Source organism: Cydia pomonella, chromosome 17, assembly GCF_033807575.1.
Source record: "Cydia pomonella isolate Wapato2018A chromosome 17, ilCydPomo1, whole genome shotgun sequence".
Classification (NCBI taxonomy): Eukaryota; Metazoa; Arthropoda; class Insecta; order Lepidoptera; family Tortricidae; genus Cydia; species Cydia pomonella.
Genome location: NC_084719.1, coordinates 11,079,469 through 11,098,825, shown reverse-complemented (window position 1 = coordinate 11,098,825; position 19,357 = coordinate 11,079,469). Strand labels below are relative to the sequence as shown.

General features: G+C 36.5%; 1 non-coding gene across 1 annotated transcript; it reads right to left on the bottom strand.

The window, feature by feature from the left end:
* Window positions 1-5,118: 5,118 nt before the first annotated feature.
* Trnay-aua (transfer RNA tyrosine (anticodon AUA)) lies at window positions 5,119-5,191 on the bottom strand. Its single transcript has one exon. It is a non-coding gene; the product is annotated as a tRNA-Tyr (tRNA).
* Window positions 5,192-19,357: the final 14,166 nt, after the last annotated feature.

The window sequence follows — 19,357 nt, the reverse complement described above, 5'->3', positions numbered from 1 at the left end:
AATGACGATGGCATGTCTGGTAGCATTAATTCATCTTTGTCCCGGCGCGGGCGCCGCTGCAGTTGATGTAGGTTTCAAGTATTTTGGTTGTCAGTGTTCTTGCGGGCTAAACGGATCGTGGTCAAAAAAGAACACGCGTGTAACGTGTCTCGTGCTTGTATGGAATTTTTGGAAGTAATTTGTAATACGGGTTGTATAAAGTTCAAGGGTAATAAACTAGGCTTGTGTAAGTATATAATTAGCTATCAATTTTCCTTGTTGAAGGATGTAACCATAATAACCCTTTGATACACAGGTGTCCAAAATTTTGCTTTGAACCAAATTTAATTATTTGATAGTCGAGATGATTAGTTGAAGTTTTCATACTTAATAGAACGTGTTCCATTTTTATTGCTCTTTGCCTATGGTTTATCAATAACGACACAACCGACCCTCAATACTAATGGTGGAACGTCATATAATGATCTCTATAAGCCGCATAACTTTAAAGGGTTTTTATTGGATGGACACAGAAGATATTTAACGTAACACACACACATAATTTGGCAATACGGATACCAAAAAAGTACCTACAAATATACCACTTAGCATACTATCATGTCTTTTATTAATTGATTATAGTTATTCGTACTAACATTGATAAGACCATTCAGCGCCAATAACATCTCTTGAAAATTCGTATCTCAAGTTTTTTAAAGGCCCTAACTGATATATATTATATGTAGTACCTTTGATAAGACCTTAACCCCCTATAGCATCTTTTGAGATTACTATGAACATAAGAGACCGCATTATACAAAACATTTTTTTTTCACTAATCGCTTGACCATACCGCCCACTGCAAATCGGACTATCTGTCACCCGTCACGACTCCAACATACTACAACCAACATATCGTTATTATATATAGACTTTATGTCATAGGGCTAAGGTTTATTTAGGCTTGACAGGGATGTCGAGCTGTGGTCGGTGCGTGACATTCCGTGCGGCGCCTCAAAGCGGCCTCCTGCGGTTTTGTGACAACCCTATCATGCAAGGACCACTAGGGTTGAAATTAAAATTTTATAACGTGTGCTACTAGTATGTTTCAAATACAATAAGCACGAAAAAGAAACCCAATAATTACCACCTTTTCATATGATATTTTTATATACGATTCGATACAATAAAAAGTTATTTATATAAATAAATAAATAATTTCTTTTTCAGACACTCAGTGGCCCACATTTGTTACTGTGTGTATCTTATAAGCTAGGTTATTTGAATTTGTACAAGAAAATATAATAAACATAAAAACTATTACCAAACTGTAAACCATTTTCTAATGTAAATAATAATCATCCCCATAATGGCGTGGAAGTCCTCTACGTGGGCGTCGGCAAACATGCCAAACGCGCTGCAAAATTTAGAAAGTCCCATCAGGGCCCTAAACATGTTATTATAGCGGACTCGTAGGGTAAATGGTAATTTGATAAAAATTTGATAAACTGGCGTAAACAAGGTTAAACGTAAGGTTGGCGTAAACATTACAGGTAATTTGAAAAAAGACTGCCATCTTGTACGTGGAAAATGAAATGCACATCTGTTTCATATTTTCGTGAATTATTTTTAGAGTCAGGTCAATTCGAACGTACACCGATATCAGAATGGCATCTAACTCATGTCATTCAGGTATCTATCGTGCATTTCGCTCGTACTTGTCCGTACATGTATTGGCGCGGAGAAGACGCATGATAACTAAATTCTGATGTTAGCGTACATTCAAATTCAATTCTTTTCAAATAATGTAGTTCAGAAAATAATTCCATATATAAAGACAGTCAAAATAAATTAATTAAAATAAAATTAGAATTAGCCATTTGAAGAAAATTACAAACAGGATTACTTTTTCAAATGGTGCTATAAAATTAGATAAGCTTTTGACAGTTATATCAAATCGACTAACAACAACACTTCACTTTTCATGGCTCTTATATCACTGCAATAAGATTTACAAATAGTCACTTTGTGTCGACGATACCGCCCGCCGTTCGCCGACTGTCGCACGTCACGCGCACAACGAACTAATGACATTCCGCACGGCGCCTCAAAGCCCTCCTGCGGCAAGTGACATCCCTGGCATAGGGTTGCCAAAATATAACATATCCGTGTTTTTCAAGTACGTATGGGTGTTTCTTTTATTAAAAATTTGCAATAAGTACATTATTTTTTAAGGAGCAAAACATATAAACCTAGAATGCTAATAATGATTTGTTAAGATTTAGTTAGTGAAATCCGTATTCCCCCGAAATGGAATTTCATAGAAAAAGTACCATTATTTCGATAGTATCGCAAAGCTATTCTTCCCTCTTAACTTTGCTAATACTTAACATAATTATGGTCATCCCGGTTGAGTTAACATAAGACATTTTTTTCTACAGTTATACATATGTTGTTTTAAAATTTTAAAAAATAATATTACCATTTAATCGATGGTTAAAAGTGGATTTGTGATAATAATGTATTACTTCACAATTTCTTCCTGTTATTTGAGTAAATATTTTGAATATAGGTATCAATATATTACCTACCTCTGCTAACCCCTATTAAATTTGTTTGCTGAATAGAGAGAGAGAGGTAGAATATATGTAAAAATATATGTAAATAAGATGTATAATTTACCTATTAGTAGTTAAGGTGATCTTCATGAGCAAACTCATTCAAATAACGAAATAGCAAAGGCATTTACATACATCGAAGCGGGAGAGTTACAATTCGCAAGTAGAATTCAGTTGACAACCCTAAAGTTGTCCGTAGGCTTTAGGGTTAGAGATCGAGTAGAGGCCGCGTAGACTGTGTTTTCTATACAGACCTGATTGACCGGCAGAATTAATTTAAATGCTTGCAAGAAGTATATTTGTTTTCATACCATGCAATGTGCCTGTTAGTTATTATTGTATACGGTCACGCATTTTAATTGTTGATCTATTTAGGATTCTAAGCGCCACTTGCACCGTCCCACTAACCCGGGGTTAACCGGTTAAACCGTTAACCTAGTGTCAAATTGTACTGGTAACCACGGTAACTTTAGGTTTAACCGGTTAACCTCGGGATAAAGCAAGTACGGCCTCAAAATTAGTCTCAAAAAGACAGAGGTGATGTCTTTGGACTCATATGGTCACGAGACTCTAGCTACACAGCTTGGTGAGGACGTGCTGAAGCAGGTCAACAAATTCCGGTATCTGGGGAGCACTATAACATCGAACTGTGACCTTGACGCTGAGATCAGCAGCAGGATCGGTGCGGCAGCTGCAGCGTTTGGGAAACTAGTTTCGAAGGTCTTCTGCTCGCACGATTTAAAACTGGCCACCAAAATTTCAGTGTACATGGCGATCGTGCTGCCAAACCTTTTATACTCTTCCGAGACGTGGTGCGTGTACCGTCATCACATTCGTACCTTAGACAGGTTCCACCTCATATGCTTGCGTAAGATCATGAACATCAGATGGTCTGATCGAGTACGGAATACCGAAGTTCTGCGACGAGCCAAGGTCGGTGGAATAGAGGCTTACATAATGCGTCGACAGCTTCGGTGGTGCGGTCACGTATCGCGTATGCCGGAGGAGAGAGTGGCGAAGCGCATCTTTTATTCTGAACTAGAGGAGGGTAAGCGGAAAGTTGGCGGACAACTCCTCCGATACAAAGATGTTCAGAAAAGACACATGAAAAGATGCAACATTGACGCCTCTCGGTGGGAAGGTTTGGCAGCACATCGTCCTGAGTGGCGCAGGCTGGTGCAGGGCAATGTGCGCGATTTCGAGGAGCAACGTAAAGCTGACCTCGACGCTAAACGCGACGAGCTGAAAACGCGCCAGCCTGCGTCCATTCACTACCACTACCTAGCTGGTGTCCTCACGTGCCCTCAATGTGCGCGGGGGTTCACCTCAAAGATCGGCTATGTCAGCCATCTTCGGGCGCATGAGCGCCGAGCTAACTAGGAGTCGAAGTGGTCGCCATGGTCGAAATCGGCCGGAAAGATCATTGGGATGGTGCAGGTGGCGGTAAGTGTTTTAACTAATTTGGTTGTAGGTAAGGTAGGTACACTACAAAATTTCCAGTGGACAAAGTTCTTAATGACTCATCAAATCAAATAAAGTCCGTGATTGTCGAGATTGCATTAATGTGAACCAGTATACCTAGTTGAAATGTGACTGATAGATCAGCGGTGTCCAAACTGCGGCACGCCAGGTTTGGAGTCGGGCCGAGAAAACGGCCTCATACTCGTATATTTCGGCCCCAAAAAGGAACCGGAGACCTGGCAGTTCCCAGGTCAAAAAGTTTGAAGACACCCGCTTTAGATTAATTACTGTCAAACTACTAAAACAGAAGCAATCACTGTGTAGTAATAGAATTATATAAATTGGGCTAGCCTTTATTCAAGCAATTTAAGTGACAATCAAGGCATTTTAATCAAGTTAAGGCTATGTGTTGTTTTTATAGGGGCTTACCGTAAGTCAATCACTTTAACCTCTACCTACGCCATGTCATCAAAAGTTTACAAGACAAACACAATTTTGGAAATGTTAAAATAAAGATTAAAATTACAATGCAATGGGATACCTTTTTATAGGTATGTGGGCGCCTAGAGGATAATTTTCTAAAAAAGATAATTTTCGTACATTGAAAGAACTAGTCGCTTTTAAAAACAATTGTGATATCATCTCATTCATAAATAGTTATTCCCTTTATATCCCCCTTAAGGATATTAAGAATAAACTTTCATCTCCTAACGTGTATCTAATTTCGCTTCAACCAATAACAGTGGACCGTTTGTCATACATGATAGATGCCGCGGCGCATCAAAGCGGCGACACGCGGCGACCGCCCGCTGGCGACAACCCTGCGTCCTGCAGCCAGCTAGGGTTAGCAACTTTACGTTTTTTAATAGGGATGCTGCGAGGTAAATGAAGGTCAGAATTATCCTAGCGATAGATACCTTATTGGCTATGGAGTTGAAGTCACGCATACAACAACGTTCGAGTAAATATCAACTAAATTAATTTTTAACAAGCAGAAACGTCTGCGAATAATTATTAAGAAATATTAAGCTTAGAATAAATTTGAAAGTGGAAAAAATACTGTCTTGGGTTAGACTTGAACTCACGGCCTCTGGATCTATACTCCAGCGCTCTGCCATCTGAGCCACCAAGACCTCATCCATAGGCAGCAAATTTTCCACCATATGGGTCTAGGGGACCCTAGCGACATCTACCGTAAGAACGTTACACTTCTTAGACGGCTACCGGAGTTCCAAGTCATATTGGAAATTCACCAGTAACGATGTGCTACCCATACTAAATTAATTTATAACGAGACAGTAATTTTTCCACTTTTAAATTTATTCTAAGCTTAAATATCAACTATGTGAAAATAATAGTTATTTGTCTTACAAGCAGGCAAAGTTGTTGTTTAACTTCCCGTACTAATATTGATACGAGTAGTGGTTAGAAAAATGGAATCTTGAGTGAAACAAAAAAAAATTTACCAACATTAGGAAAATACTAACTGTAAAATATCAAATAAAGAAATCAATTCAAAATTAATGTTATTTATTAATCATTCAATATCATCATTTAATAGTCGACTCCACCAGCCAAAATAAGGAAACAACTCAAAATTTTGATTTGATTACTTTGCCCCACATGTGGATAAAATGTAACTTTCTCGTCAGTTTTTGGACCACCAAGAGGGCCTTTACTAGGTGGTGTGGTGAAAAAGTAGTTTTTAGTATTAGGCAGGGTGTAATTTTTCTTTTAATGGGTATAGTATAATAAATATTATATATGTATGGCGTAAATTTATATTAAAGATCAATACAAATAGGTATAAGTAGTACACTTTGTAAAGAAAAAAATGCAACTTTCTCGTCAGTAGGTATATGAACAAACAAGTTTTAACAATTGGTGTGGTGAAAAGTATCTATATTCCTTCACGGTCCATGCTAGAAACTATGTAAAGGTGTCACGAAAAATACACATTAAGAAAAGGTGCATCACTTATTCAATGTTGAATATCATTACATAAACATGTCAGCAGCTTTTGAATAATATAATCATAATGTAGCATGTAATGAAGCTATTTCCGACTATCGGCAAGTTGCACGTTAGGTACAACAGTAATGAATAAGTTAATGTTTCCTCTTTCTTTATATCTCATGAATAAAATGTTAAGACTATTTTAATTACGTATAAAACAAATTGCTATGCTTAACTAATTCGTGTCTTTCCTGTTGACATCGCAAAGTTAAGGGCATTGATATATATCTAAGGACGGGCCTTACGGGCAATGAGAAAGGGGCCAGTGCAGAGAATGGGGGCAGTGACACCACTGAACTAGCACCATTCTTAGTGCCCGTAAGGCCCGTCCTTAGATATATGTCAATGGTTAAGGGACCTAAAGGATAGAAGGCTAGACTGGGCCGGGCCCGGGGCGATGCGTCCGACACGTCATTTTCTATAACGGCTGATCGGTAATCATGTGGCGCTTTCCATAGAAAACGAATTCCATAGAAAGCTCCAGCCCGGCTCCGGCCTGGTCTAGCATGAGTCATGCATCAAGTTATTTTTTACGCTGCACCCTTACAAGCGGGATATATTTTTTCAATAATTGAGACTCAATAAGGAAAACGGGATGTACAGTCAAGGTATATTAAATATCGATCGGATAGAGTGCAAAAAAATATATACACACTACTTTAATGTATAGGCAATAAGGTCGTGTATACATATTTTGGCACTTTGTCCTAGTCAATATTTAATACCTGGAGTGTTATTTTTATTATCCGAGTCGTTATTTTTTACTATTTTGCCCACAGATGTGACCTTTTCCTAAAATGTTTGACCCAAAATCACTCTTTCACTTATTTTGTCAATGCCAACTTCCGCATTTTTCATTCGATGGGCAGATAGCAGTAACCCCAGTGACCCACGTAGATAATGACCATTCATTGCTAAGTAAAACTTTAATATTTGACAGTCTACTCATAGTTAACAGCGCATAATGTATAGAGATGTGTAGTTATCTAGTTCACCTGTCAAAACCAGGCCAGCAATATTTCGCAATACTTTTATTGTGTGTTACTATTAAGTATTCCACTTACTATATTCTACAGCACATTATGCTTGATCAACAAACGTAAAGGACAGGTAATTTACGCCGTCCGGTGTAAGTGTTCCAGGACTTACGATGCTGCCCTGCGTGTCTTTTTGCCCATAACGCCGCTTCCTTATTTATGCCGCGTTGTCACGCTACGACTGTCCCCGCAATTTATCGTAACGTCACCGATATGGTAGGTAGGGCGTAAGGGACTAATATAAAATTATAGACAATCTTTATTCCAAATCCCCTGTTTCACCACGGTGACAATTTGTCACCTGACTGTAAAAATTTGCCGTAGGTACATTGCTGATCCAACGAGTAAATATTGACGCGCATCATTACTTATCGACCCAGAAATTGTCAGTGTCAGGTGTCAATTGTCAGCGTGGTGAAAAAGGCCCCTGACGGCTATGGGACACATTCGTTAACTGACAGTTGACAGCTGTCATACGAGACGTCCCATGAAAATTCATATTTTTTCATACGGCTTGCCTTGGCGTCACGTCGCTTGTCCCCCCACCATGCACTTCGCACCAATAGCCAACACAAGCTTTTTCCAAACTGGCATCGTATAAGCGCCACTTATATAATTATGTACCATCCCACTAACCCGGGGGTACCCGGTTAAACCTGGAGTTACCATGGTTACATGGTTAGTACCTACACCAAATCATCAATAAGTAAAAGATACGAGTAAGTTACGCTTCGACATGAAGTAAGAGAAAACTTTCGTTGTATACGATTAATAATAAAATTTAACTATTTATATAACCATAGGTAAACTAGGTATGCTAGTTGTAAGGTTAATTTCTAAAGCGCAGCTTCGACTAGTTTCAGTGAGAGATCGTAACATTGCGATTACGACAATGTCACCAGTAAATAATAAATAAATATTTATAGGACATTATTACACAAATTGACTAAAGTCACACAGTAAGCTCAATAAGGCTTGTGATGTGGGTACTTAGACAACGATATATATAATATACAGATACATAAATACAAAGAAAACACCCATTACTCAGGAACAAATATCCATGCTCATCGCACGAATGAATGCCCTTACCAGGATTTGAACCCTCGACCATCGGCTTCATAGGCAGGGTCGCTATCCACTAGGCCAGACCGGTCGTCAAATAATAAAAATACCTATCGTATAAAGTTTAAATCTATAAACCTATATGGCATTCATAATGATGGTCATATCACAAAATGCGTTATGGAGCTGAGCCTCGAGCCTGAGTTTGACAAAGGGACCTGTTTAATATTCTAACTCAAAAACTAAAGGTCATAAGTAATAACAATTCTAAATTCAAATACGCCTTTTAGTTACAAGAGCTATGACAATGTTGGTACCTTGTTTATGTGGCTTCGTTAATTACGTTTTTATTTATACGGCCGTAAATATATTAAGTTTCAATGGGTACCTAATGAAGATTTATCGAGATTGTGATGACAATACGCTGTAATAATAATATTTATTTTATAGAGCAACGTATAGCCCTGGCCGATAATGTGATTTTGACTGGATTTTCTATCGATAGCTACCTATAGTGTGTGTTGCTCTGAGCATCAACGTGCTCACTAGCGCCACTGGAAAATAATTGTGATTCTTTCAATTTGACGATATATATTTAAAAAAAGGGGGCCGCTACGCTACATTTTTTTTAATACATCAAACTAGTTTTTATGTTGCTGGATTCGTCGATCTATGACCTCAAAACAAAAACGGCCGTTTTAACTTTGAACGCCTAGATTGACGAATCCAGCAACGTAAAAACTATTATTAGCTTTCTTTTAGCTTAGCTTAGCGGGTTCCTCCTTGGAGAAAGTTAATGAAATTCGAGACCTGGGTTTAATATTAGATAGTAAATTTGACTTTCATTCGCATATTGTTAGTATTAGCAAGCAAGCCAGTAAAACCTTAGGATTTGTGATTTGTGATGAGAATATCCAAGCAAATTCACATTGGAGTGGCTAAGGTGCTCTATAACTCATACGTGCGCAGTAAGTTGGAGTATGGTGCGGTTGTCTGGGATCCATATCAGGCCAAGTATTCCCTAATGCTTGAAAAAATACAACGGAAATTTGCACTCTGGTTGTATAAAAAAGCCTATGGATATTACCCGTACCTCTACCCTTCCATTTTTGTCTCGGGGATGGTTGGGCTTGACACGCTCGCATAGAGGCGGAAGTTGTTGCTCCTGGTGCACTATCTCTCAATCATTCACCACCAAGCTGATAGCCCAGAGGTGTTAGAGAAGATAGGGTTGTTGGTTCCTAGGAGGGTACCGCGGGATGTGGACGGGGCGGTTGCTCCGCGCCGCCGGCCGTATGTGTTGCTGCGGCCGTCCGCTCGAACGTGTTTCGCGAGGCACGCACCTACCACGCGTGCTTTATCATTTTTTCATTTGATGCTCACTCCTCACTCGGCACGATGACGCTGACATGTTCGCCGATCGTTTAGCACACTTGTGCAAAATTGCTAGAATATTTTTAAATTTTCATATATTTGATTGACTGACATTGTACGAGTATAAGGTAATTATGTAATCTGTTTTGACATTTAATTTATTTTATTTATATTGTTTTACCATATTCCTGATTTTATTTTCTTGTTTTCTTAGAGTGTAAGTAAAATGACAATTTGAATTAGTTTTGACTTTTTATGCGCATGATTTTTATATTTTTGTATGTCTTTGATTCAGCATTATTAATTTATTATTCTTGTTAATTCATGTTTTCCTAGCATGTAAGTGAACAAATGCTATCTTCATGTCCATACAGGTCAAAATTGCAGAAAATCGTTGCACGATCGGTCGACGAAGAGGCCTATGTTTATATTCTGTATCTAAATAAAAACAAACAAACAATTTGTACATTTTCAGGTAGTTATAACATTTATTGGTTAACCGAGCAAATACCAAACCCGCCTGGATATGTCCGCTGTCCGCTCCGATATATCTAATAGCAGTATTGACGTAAATATCGAAAAAAAAATTACGTACCTAGTGGCAAAGAGAATTTGAAATAGAGGTGGTTTGTTAAATAAATACTTTTAGAACGCCATTTGACTTTGACCTTTATTCTTTCACTGATATGTGTCAAATTTGTGAAATATCAAAAGTGGCGCCATCTAATAGATCAAAGGCCAAAGGTATGGCGGCATCGTTTGGTGCCACAACCTTTAACAGATGCTCGGCAAGATAGCGCCACTTTTTGGTATTTAATAAATTTAACAAACATCAGTGAAAGAATAAGGATCAAAGTGAAATGGCGTTCTAAAAGTTTTAATCATGTCAAAAGATGGCAGTAAATTTACTGTGGCTACCAGTGGCGTAGCGTGCCTTGGCGGGGCCGCGTATAAAAATTTGTTTGGGGGCCCTTAGGAAGGGTAAAGGTTTCTCACAAAAACGCACGTTGGGGGCCCCCGAGGCCCGAGGGCCCCGTATAATTGATACGGCATATACGGCGGTAGCTACGCCCCTGGTGGCTACATAAATTTTATTGGACAATCCACCTCTATTTCAAATTTTCTTCGCTAATGGTAAATATAGTATGTCCTCGTAATAATTATCCAGCATTTGCCTAGGTCCTAATAATATATCTTCACGTCTAGACACTCGCACCAGCTGCGACTAGAGCTAATCACGATTGATTTCCAATCACACCGCTCTTAGCAAGCCACAGACAAAGAGTGTGATTTCTGATTGCTGGTGTGATTACAATCAGGCCGCTACCGCAGAGATGCAGTAATGAGTCGATGTGTGATTGTTTTTAACCGAGTGATAAAAAGTTGAATCATGTTTGTCGAGTATAGCTCGTGCCATTAACGAAGACGCATGCCTTGACTCGTATTGTCATGTGGTTAAAGGATAGATTTGACAAATCTGCGCGTCATCGCGGATGACACGATCTGTTTTCAGTGATTTCTACTGCACGCCAACAGCTTGACGGCTTGATAATGCATCTTGATAGATTTGTATTGTATTCCTCGTTTCAATTAATATGTAGAGAACCAATAAAATTATAGGGTCAGAAAATTGAAATGTTGTCAATTGAATATCTTAAATCTCGACCCTACCTTCTTGCAATGAAAACCCCTATGCTCTGGTTGCCTTTTGCCACATTTTACTTGACCATCGTTATCAATCTATACATCCATCACCCCATCACCTCACTTAAAAAAGCTGTTACAATAATTGACCGTTATTAAAGTAAGCGCTATTAAATTGGTTCAATTCAATTGTGTTATCTACATTCAATTGCGGATAGTTGACGTTATCGGCGTAAAAGCATTGCGTCAGTTTTGGGTTACCTTAAGAGCCCATCAACGTGCTCACTAGCGCCACTGCTAAATAATTGTGATTATTTAAATTTAACGATAGATATTTAAAAAAGGGGGCCGCTACGTACTGCATGTAGTATTTAAGTACCTTTTGAATACATTAGAATAGTTTATACGTTGCTGGATTCGTCAATCTAGGCGTCCAAAGTTAAAACGGCCGTTTTTGTTTTGGGTTCATAGATCGACGAATCCAGCAACATAGAAACTAGTTTGATGTATTCAGAAGGTACTTAAAATACGAAATACAGTACGTAGCGGCCCCCTTTTTTTAAATATCTATCGTAAAATTAAAATAATAACAATTTTATTTTCCAGTGGCGCTAGTGAGCACGTTGATGGGCTCTTAAGAGCAATTCCTAGCTGAGCAACTTTTCAAATCTCGAATTTTTGAAGCTATGTTTCTGTCGCGCTGCGGTGGGCGGGAGCGGGAGCTATCTAAGTGTGAGTGCGCGCACACAGACGCGAGACTCGAACGCTCGCTCATTGCGCGCCGTTCCGTCGACATCGCCCGCGAGCCGGACGGAATTTATCCTGCGCTGCCCAACCGACGCAAGTTGTTTTTGTTGTTATCACATAATATTGTTTTTCATTTTTATATTATACTGTATCTATTAATTACTATATAGGTAAGAGAAAAAAAGAATGATGTCCCTGCTTCGGTCGTCGTCGTACAGTCAAGTGCAAAAATATGTATCGAAAGAATCGTCTCATAAATATGGTACTACGCTCTTATTACACTGGAATAAGATGCAACGGGACATATTTTTGAGTAAGATGTGTACACCCATATTTTTACACTTGACTGTACCTATCCGTATCAGTAAGTTGGGAGTGATCATGGTGTGTTGTGAAATTTTGTAAGTAGGTATAAATATATGTTTAAACTACAATCTATTTAACTTATAGTACGATGGGGCTAAACTTGATGACAATGACAATCTGGGTAATGCCGGACAATTTTGGGACCAATTGAGAGAACTCGTGAAAAAAATTTTTTTCGAGATCTCAGCACGTGACAGATTCTTGAAGTAAGGAGCGAATCGTTAAATAATAACCGTAGATTCGGCCTGAATTTTGGTAATCTTCAATATAGAACGGGTAGGGTAACGAGTGTTTTGCCATCAAGGGAGAACATCGAATGGTGAAAAAAAGTTGCTTCTAATGGAAAGAGAATAAGGTATCACAAAGAAATAGGTCCGTTGTCTACCCTTATCCATTGTATATAAATTACATTACAGCCACCAATAATTACAAACTTAAAAGTTGTCAACGAAAGTGTTTTTTTTCGTATTTTTCTATCCGATCTTAACCCTGATACAAAAATTGGTAAAATTGTGGCTCTCAAACTTTGATACCTATGTCATAACTCATAAGGTAATTTGATAAGTAGGTAAACAATGTGCTAAGAAACCTCTTATTGTAAGGTTTACACGAAGTAATAAAATAAGAAAAATCACTAAAATAATTGATAGGTTTCGAAGTTTTGACAATTTAAGATCTCGTGAACTGTACAGGTTTAGTGAAAGTGTAAATGTATTGTTTATTGAAAGGAATGTACTGGAATATATTAAGTACTTAAGTAGGAGGGACAAAAATCAAAATAAAAAATAATCGTGCCCAATCATTTTTAATGAAGGTCGCCAAAAAATAAGAATCAAATTTAAAAATCAAAAAGACTAAGTAGTTCTTTAAAAAGGTCAAGGTCACTGCGAGCCCATCTTGAAGTATGGAAAATAAGTAAAATTGCGATTTTATTGGTTTAATTTTGCAATTATGTATATAATATATAGTTGATATATAATCTTTTTTTTTATAAAATGTAAGGATCGTATGTAAAGAGTAAAGTAAATATATAGGAAAAGAGAGCCCTCTTGAAACATTTTAAGGAAACTAATTTCGAAGCCCTATCTCTATTTTGTATCCAAAACTAGCTATGTATGTATGCGTGCACATCTACATATGCATCCGTATGTGTAGGTACTTTATTGCGAAAAATTGCTCATTTGCTATCTATTTTACTCGATTTTGTTATAAAATTCAACATGTATCATCATCCCTATACAATATAAATACTCTTTATTACACACCTCAATAAAAGAAAACAATACAAAAGAAAACAGAAACATAAGCACAGGTAAACAACATGCGGTCTTATCGCTAAAAAGCGATCTCTTCCAGGCAACCTTTGGGTTGCGGAAATTAAAAAAAATACATTGTGAGTAAGTAAGTGTACATGCACATACAACTGGATGGTACTGGATAAAAATAATGGTACGAAAGTGTGATCAAGAAAACAATAAATGTGATAATTAAGTAGGTCAGTAGGTAAATTGAAGAAAATTTAAAGTTTGACAATCACTGCTGTTTTAAATAGGTAAAGATCGGATTGTTTCTTTCCGATCTTTACCTGGATGGGTCACGATCGGATATCGGTCTACAGCAGTGCTAGGTCTGTTAACACAATTACAAAAACAAACACAGTTTCATCACAATACGCAAAATAAATTACAGGGCGAATTCAAATTCGCGAAATTTACCTTGCTCTCTGTGATTGCGCATAGCACAAACTCCCTGAGCAAAGCGGGGACACTGGCAGTCGAGGCGCAATGAAATAATGTCTTACCCAATGTTGCCACCATTAAAAAATAAAGCCAAATTAGGGAGAAATGAATGTCCTACGTTCTTCACCCGCATCCGGTATTTACCCAACATACCTTAATCGTTGAACCGCCGCATTTCAAAATGGCCCTTATTTTGATATCGGCTAGCCGTAATGTAATACGGCGGATTATACAATACGACTGCGATACTTATAAGCAGGGATCGGAACCGGTTTTTTGCAAAAACATCGAAATAACCATATATTTCGGTTTATTTTATACTCAAAATGTAGGACTCAGTTGTGTTTTTAGATAACGACTTCGTATTATTAGATTGCCCGATTAGGAATGAAATAATTAACAAAGAACGAAAAAATACCGTTTTCGTTCCCATACAAAAAATACCGGTTTCCGATCCCTGCTTATAAGTATATAAATCCCCTCGTCAATGTAATTGCATTAAATTTGCCATCTAGTGGCAAACATCAAAGTAGTTATCTTTTACTTGTGACGCACAAGTGTGCGCAATGTAAAATACAAAGTAAATTTCTTAAAAAAATTACCTTGTTTATTGTGATTATACGTAGTAAAAGAACATGTGATTATTAAATTATAATACGAAAAGTGGTCAAATCGCAAAATGCTGTCGTTTTATTTAAAATAATGAAATAATTAGACCGGTTACGAAAGTACCGGGAAATCCTGGTTCTTTAAAACAGTACCGGTTCTGCAATCCCTAATAAGGATGTTATGCCCATCACTATTTCTTCTCTGTACGTATATTTAGAAACTGTCTCCGCCTCCAATTCGTGCGATAAGGACAACTGCAGCCCGGACTGAAATTCACATGCAAAAAACTCAAAAATCGAGGTTTCGCTCTCGACTGTTTCCTCCTCCAAAACGCAATCAATCTTTATGAAATTTTGGAAACTGCAAGAGGAAGAAATAATCTATGCCGCTATGTTTTGATTTTTTGGATATTTTTTGTCATATTTGTATACTGTGCCTTTTTTTACAGCCAATTCAATTGAGCCGTTTTTGCGATTTTCGAGGCGCTGTATCTTTCTTCAAAATAAAATAATCCAAAAAAGCAAAACATAGCGGCACAGATATTGATGATATTGATCTTATTTTAAAAAATCACTGCTCTAGGTTAAAAATCCAGGGAGGAATCAGTCGAGAGCGTTTGTATGGAAAAATCGGAACTAGGAATTCCTCTTAATGTTGACCTCTCACACGGTAATGGCAAATAAAATATTTTAATAACAAAACTTCCGTGAGACTGATAAACTGAAATAGATGTCATACACCAAAGAAAAAGTGACCAAGTCAGGACGTTAGCCGCGTAAACTGAAGACGCGGGTTCAATTCCCGCCTCGGCCAATGGTAGACTTGGTCACTTTTTCTTTGGTGTATGATATCTATTTCAGTTTATAATTTATATATAGTAGTGTGTCTACTTACTTAAATACAAATAATAAAAAATATTTAATCAAATAATCTGATTTGTTTCCTAGTTGGACACTGTGACATATAATAAACCGGGTCACTCATCACCGGGTGACCCGGTTACATATATTTAATTAATAAAATATTACCAAATGAAATATAAGGTGCTTTGGGGTAACTTGGAAAGCGCGGGATAATTTTGGAAAACGTTAATACTACTTACTTTTTGGTTTAGTAGATATTAAGAGGGAATACCATCACTTACTCGTCCATACGAAAAGAGAAAATGTTTTCCACTTCTAAATTTTTTCCAATCTCCATGTTTTTTTTTTGATATGACACAATGAAATACTAGGTTTATAGGTTTTCCTTGTTTTTCAAAATTTGCAACCAAAAAAATTTTTTTTCAATTAGATATATAAACCTAGAATATTGTATGCTGAAGCGATCGACATCAAAATCAAAGTGATTAGGTAAGATTTAGTTAAGTAGTCAAAACCGTTTTCTCTCGAAATGAAATTTCATAGAAAAAGTAGCGTTATTTCGTTAGTATCGCAAAGCTATATTCTTCCCTTTTAACGATTTACTTCATACCGGCAATAATTACGCAACTGCAACGCTTCCCAAGGCTGATCATTGCTACAATAGCTAGTGCATCTAGTTAAGTACTATTTGTAATTTTCAAAATTATCCCGCTTTCAAAGTAATCCCAATGCACCTAACATTTTGGACGACACAACATTTTATGCCTTGGCAAAAAAAATTACGAGACTTAAAGCCATACGATCCAGACTTTTAAAAATGTCCTAACAATATCAGCGCATCTTGCCCGCGTTAATACTGTCTCAAATAGGGTTCCCAGAGCCTAGACGTATATAATATGTATATAGTATTGTATTATATTTGGCCTCTGTGTACTTTATGAAATACGAAACACAAAGTACGCTAAAATACTTTATTTTTTTCTTTGTGTACTTTATTTTTTAACCCTGTAAATCGCCAAATATATTACTACAAAAACTGGCAACCCAAAACAAATGAGAGTGATATATTTTTAATTTTTCAAACTCTTGATTAGGTACTAGGTATGCTTCCTTAAAAAAAGGAAGGGGGCGGGAGCTTAATAAATAAATATGTTGCTAGGTACAAAGTTCAATATGAAGCGGGTTGAGCTAACGCTGGAGACAATTCGTCTAGAACTCGGCGTAAAAAAAATCTATTAAAACTAACCTGTTACCAGTCTTCATAAACAAAGTTTTTGTGGGACATTTGTTTCCCACAAAAACTTGCCATTTATTCGGCACTCACAAACGTCAGCGAAGTCGTAAAATATCGGAAGGCATCATCAAAGCCAAAAGGGACATCTAAAAATACTATTATTAGATCACAAAGCAACCATTGTCACAAAAACACAACTAATGAAGTCAGACCAGAATTTTATTTTGCCCAGTAAAGTTTCACATCGTAAATTCTCGTCAGTCAAAACGGGTATAGAAAAAAAAAAAACTTTAAAAAAATAAAAGAGCAATTGGAATTGAACTTTAAAGTCTTAGCGGCAAGGACTCACTGTGACGCTGTCACGCTCTAAGGTAAACTGTCATAAGACAACTTCGGTCAGTTTACGTAGATTCGATTTTTTTTTCTAATTTCGTGCTTTCTTTGGCGGCAGTTTATTGGGGCCAAATGACACGACAGGTGACGTTGTTTTTTCTGTCGGGGGTGTATTATGCGTTTTATTGGGCCGTTGTCAATGTCGTGCGATCACGGAATAGGTCGGCTAATTTGATGCGTTTATAACGCAGATGTTGCGATACGAATAAAGGTATATTTTATTTATTTATAATTAAGTACAAACCCATTATTCTGTTTTAGTTATTAAAGTTTTAATCAAATATAGAGAAGACTTCTGCGGTGTAAAAATTAATTATTGTTATTTTAAAATTGAAATAAAAAATTGTACATGCTTTCGCAGTTCATTAACATACCTATATTTTATGTTATTTCAGTTATGTGCGCGTTTAATGCACATTTGGGTATGATGAATTGTGCAAGATTGAGTAACAGATATACGATTTAGATACCTACTTTGGTTAAAATAAAATTAAGAAAATCACATCTACATTCGTTCTGAAACGCTGATGACTATAAGTAATTATATTATTGATTGTACTAGGTAGGTTTTAAATAATTACCTTATAAAAAATAGTTACAAAATATGTGTACATTAATTAAGTTTTATGATTGATCAATTTGTTTCTCGGTACTTGAAATCATCACTCAAACTGTAAACACTCCTAACCACAAAAATCAAATAAAGGAACAAAAAACAAATGACACACGATGAACTGCGTACGTTAGAGCACATCAGTCAAAATCAGAAAAACAATAGCAACTGTGTAATAAATAACATGTCCCTAAGCGGGCACTTGTTCGCTATTAAAACTACATTATTGTACGGACAGCAAAAACCACACAAAATTAAAAAAAAATGCAAGATTGATGACCAAAACATACGAGCTGGTGATTTATTAGAGCGATTTTAGATGTTTTAGGCATTATGGTTCTAAGAAAGACGATTTTAATTTTCCTATATACCTAAGTTATCCAATTTTCTTTCACATAGATACAACTGTAACTTACTTTAGGTATTTATATTGTTTAAGTAATTAACTTACAATCACAGTAAAAATATTCAAAATTATTTTACACTTATTTTTAATACATATATCACATAGGTCGTTACTTCGTTAGTTCATTAGCATAATATATAAAAAATAGACACTTTGTTTTTATAGTTTATTTTTAAATCATAACTAAATGAAAAAAAAATCTAAGTGTGAATCGTAAGTAATAAAGAAATAAAGTCATGATTCATATTGAAACCTTACCACGTTTTCCCTATGAAGCAGGTATATTAAAACATTGTTGTGCCGACAGTACAACTTAATAACCGCCGGAAACAACAGATGTCATCGTTTTAAATTTTAAAACAACAAAATTCACCTTCTGTTAAAAGTACTTGAATAAAACCTTCATGGCCATTATGAATGATTGTAATTTCGCAAGTAAGTAGATCAAATCAAATTGACCAAGTTAGGAAAAATAAACAAAAGTTTTAATAAATATGTCGGTCCAATTAAGTAAATTATTATCTGTAAATATATTTTACACGAAAATAAATACAGAAGTTGTATGTTTTATTTAAGTAAATTTAATTTATAATACCTTAAAACAAAATTTAATAAATTGAACAGATGGTTTGATTGTAGGTAGGTCATATTTAATTTTTAATTACTTTAGGGCCACTTACTTAAATCAAAAGTACTTAAAATACATAAATACCATTACTCAATTTATTCTCAGACAAGCATTCCCAGTCAATCATAATTCGAAATTCAAAAATCCATTTCAAAGGTAGCGCAAAATTCATAAATCGAATGCCGGCAGCTAATCCTTTAGCTCGTTTCACGCTCTGCCTCTATGTGGGTGGCCAAGTGACATTGAAAAAAAAAACAACAGGATTTTCAGATCTGACAATACCACCCCTGTAGCCAAAAGTACGACAACCCAAAAATGTCACTTTTCTATTGTGCTTTAATTGTTCGGTGGCGCTACCGCATTGTGAACGTAATATTCGGGAAAAAGTCATTTTTTGTCAAATTTTGTACTTCAATGTTGATGTGACGACAAGTGACAGAGGGACAGTGATATTATAAATAGGTTAAGTAGACGGTATAATAAGCTTAGGCTTTGTGAATTGTATTCATTTTTTTACAAACATACTTTTGTATAGTGCGTGTTTCGTTAATTGTAGATGGTTAAC